A 4,334-nucleotide genomic window follows, 5' to 3' on the forward strand; every position below is an offset into this window, starting at 1 on the left:
ACAAAACACAATGGGGAAATGGCTACCTAAATATGATCCCCAATCAGAGACAATGATAAACAGCTGCCTCTGATTGGGAACCATATTAGGCCAGCATAGAAATACAATTCACCTAGATAACCCACCCTTAAATCACACCTGACCTAACCAACATAGAGAATAAAAGCTCTCTATGGTCAGGGCGTGACAGGCGGTTGGATATACACGGCTATGACAATAACCAACGAGAATTCTCTTGGGAGATAATATGGTTGGCATTTGATTGTGAGGAATTCTATGTCAGGTGAACAAAGGACTTGAGTTCAGTATCCCAAATGACACCCTGTTCCCTACGTGTGTGTCTCTTTGTTAACGACAGCTGGTGCGCGATCTCTATTATTAAGGAAGTCTCGAGGTTCTGCTTGCCTGAGTTAGAATACCTCATGATAAGCTGTAGACTATACTATTTACCAAGAGAGTTTTCATCTATGTTTTTCATAGGTGTCTATTAACCACCACAAACTGATGAAGGTACTAAGACCTCACTCAACGAGCAGCATATGGACATAATAAAACAAGAAAATGCTCATCCAGAGGCGGCACGCCTAGTGGCCATTGATTTTAACGCAGGAAAAATGATATACTTCGTACCTAATAGCCTCCCTATCCCTGCTTACAATCAAAAACTTAAACAGGAACTACGAGTGGCGCACTCAATACGGAAGTGGTCCGATGACGCGATGTTAAGATACAGGACTGTTTCACTGGTGCAGACTGGATTATTTTTCGGGATTCATCCGATAGCATTGAGGAGTTTATCACATCAGTCACCGGGTTCATTAATAACTACATCGACGACATTGTTCCCACAGTGACCGTACATACATATCCCAACCAGAAGCCATGGATTACAGGCAACATCCACACTGAGCTACGGCTTGTTGCAGCCGCTTTCAAGGAGCCGGAAGCTCATATGAAATCCGTTACGCACTCCGACAAATCATCAAATAGGCAAAGCGTCAATACAGGACTAACATCAAATACTACTACACCGGCTCTGATGCTCATCGGATGTAGCAGGGCTTGCAAACTATTGCAGATAATAAAGGGAAACCCAGCCGGGAGCTGCCCAGTGACAGAAGTCTACCAGACTAAATGCCTTCTATGCTAGCTTCGAGGCAGCAACACTGAACCTTGCTTTAGAGTGGCAAGTGTCTTCAGTCCCTGTGCAACTGAGGACATATTATTTTTATACGCTACGCACTTCAGCACTCGTCAGTACCGTTCTGTGAGCTTGTGTGGCCTACCACTTTGCGGCTGAGCCGTTGTTGCTCCTAGACATTTCACCTTCACAATAACAGCACTTACAGTTGACTGGGGCAGCTCCAGCAGGGCAGAAGTTTCACAAATTGACTTGTTGGAAAGGTGGCATCCTATGACATTGGCACATTGAAAGTCACTGAGTAAGGCCATTCTACTACTAATGTTTGTTTATGGAGATTGCATGGCTGTGTGCTTAATTTTATACACCTGTGAGCAACGGGTGTGGCTGAAATAGCTGAATCCACTAATTTGAAGCGGTGTCTAGTGTATGTGAGAATGCTGTTCATTGACTACAGCTCAGCGTTCAACACCATAGTGCCCTCCAAGCTCATCACTAAGCTAAGGACCCTGGGACTGAACACCTCTCTCTACAACTGGACCCTGGACTTCCTGACAGGCCGTCCCCAGGTGGTGAGGCTAGGCAACAACACATTCGCCATGCTGAGCCTCAACACGGGGGCCCCTCAGGGGTGCATGCTTAGTCCCCTCCTGTACTCACTGTTCACACACAACTGTGTGGCCTGCATGGCTCCAACACCATCATGAAGTTTTTGTCGACAATGGTGGTAGGCCTAATCACCAATGACTATGAGACAGCTTATAGGGAGAAGGTCAGAGACCTGGCAGTGTTGTTCCAGAACAACAACCATTCCCTCAATGTCAGCAAGACAAAGGAGATAATCAACTGGCAACTGCTTGGCATCCGACTGCAAGGCACTACAGAGGGTATTGTTTATAGCCCAGTACATCACTGGAGCTGAGCTCCCTGCCATCCAGGACCTTTATACCCGGCGGTGTCAGAGGAAGGGTCTTAAAAATGGTCTAAGACCCCAGCCACCCAAGCCATAGACTGTTCTCTCTGCTACGGCACAGTAATCGGTACTGATCAAGTCTGGAACCGACAGGATCCTGAACAGCTCCACACCAATTACCTCGTACCCCTGCACATCGACTCGATACTGGTACCCTGTGTATATAGCCAAATTATCTTTACTCATTGTGCATTTATTACTTTTATTATTGTGTTATAAAATAATAGTATTTCTCTATTTTCTTTCTCTATGCATTGTTGGGAAGGGCTGTAAGTAAGCATTTCACTGTTCGTCTACACCTGTTGTTTACGAAGCAAGTGATGAATAAAATGGGATTTTGATTAGATTGAATGATTTATGGAAGTTTCCCTAGCCTCGAGTACCACACTCCTATCAGAGAGGGTCTTAATATACATTAGGCATTTATAACATGTTTCCCTGTTTATAACATATTCATAACATATTTTATCATTATAATATATGTCATTTTGCTTTAATCCAAAGCAATTTACAGTCATGCATGCATAAATCTTTGGTATGGGTGTTCCCGGAAATCAAACCCACTATCCTGGCGTTGCAAGTGACATGCCCTAACAACTGAGCGATGTATAGTCTTACTGTATAGTGTTGGGTGGCCTGGTAGCTCCACACACTGCGGCAGAGAAGGTCTTTCCTGTACAGGACCACCAGGAGCATGAGAATCACTACGAAGAACGCCAGGCAGGACACTACAGAAAAGAAAACAACAAGAATACAGGCATGAAGAGACTTTATAAAACATATGTGACATTAAAGTAAACATATAGGTTATGCACGATTGCTTTTACATATTTATTTATAAAAATGTAAAAACCATTCGCACATCTGAGCAATCTTTTTTGCAGGTGCATGGTAACAGTTGAACAAGATGAAGGAAAAAGTAAACCGCACACTGCTCTTGATAGTATCACTGATCTTTAATAAGCTTACGTATCGGCCTAACACATGCAAAATATACATAACCTAAACAACCAACAGTTAGACAATAAGAGCAAAAGGTTTATGTAGCCTGAATGCTGTATGATATGTTCATAGTTTAGCAGCCTGCTTAGGTTATGTGACTGCCACCACTCACCCGAGGCCACAATGACCGTTATCTGATCCGCTGTCAGTGTAGGTCGAATAGATGTAGTAGCAGACGAAGACATCTTAAACTAAAGTAAGTCTGTATAAGTAGCCTTGTAAACCAGGTCCTGCTATGTAGACAGTTCTAAATAAAAACGTTGGCTTTCATTCGCTCCATTATGCTTCTACTGTCCAAACCGCGAAGATTAAACCAATTGAAAAAGAAAATCGAAAACACTGTTAAATCCAGTTATGCTGCAGGAGTGTATCACCTACTGTCTGTCCGAAGTTGGAACGCACTAGTTGGAGAGAAGGGGCCTAGCATCACGTGTACCCGCCCTGCAATGGTCCATTTGCGTACTTGGCTAAGATACAGACCTTTCACGTCTGTTTAGGTGAAAAAAATAGAACTGGAGAACCTTCGCAAGGTTTTTAATGAGGCGCAGCCTACTGGACACATACGATACACGGATCAAAGTATTGTTTCAGTTGCAAACTGGTAGGCTACAGGCCAGACAGATCTTTGGAACCAGAATTATAGAAAGCTTCATTAATTCATAGCCGACGGATCTATGCATCTTAATTCATTCAGTAGACATGCGATGGGATTCTCTGACTTCCCCTCCCTGAAACTACCGACTCTGAGTTGACAGGCTCATTAAAATGTGCTATTATCACATCAGAAAGATTATATATCTTCTCAAAATAAAGATATTTAATCTATCTACAAATTAAGGAGATACTGAATTATCTAGCTCGGCTCCATGATGCGCTCAGGAGGAATCCCCCAGCCGTTCGTGCTATTAGGGATCCTACAACAATTGAAGTTGAAATGTGAAATGGTTATGGTTAAGGTTAGGGTTATAGTAAGGGTAGGAGTTAGGTTTTAGGGTAGGGACGTCCCAAGGATCCCTGTTAGCACTGACCATTCCCCAACCCCCTCATCCCACTCCCCTCCTCCTCATTCAGAACTATCCGTGGTGCTGAACACGATTCGCTCTGACGTTAATACACTGTCACGTTGTGTGTTGTGCTGGCTGTAGCTGTATGGTACAGTCAGCCTCCTACATGTCTTACATGTAAGTCATTACAGAGAAAAGCTGTGGGCAACATGCC

Source organism: Oncorhynchus gorbuscha, linkage group LG06 (genome assembly GCF_021184085.1).
Source record: "Oncorhynchus gorbuscha isolate QuinsamMale2020 ecotype Even-year linkage group LG06, OgorEven_v1.0, whole genome shotgun sequence".
In the NCBI taxonomy this organism is placed as follows: domain Eukaryota; kingdom Metazoa; phylum Chordata; class Actinopteri; order Salmoniformes; family Salmonidae; genus Oncorhynchus; species Oncorhynchus gorbuscha.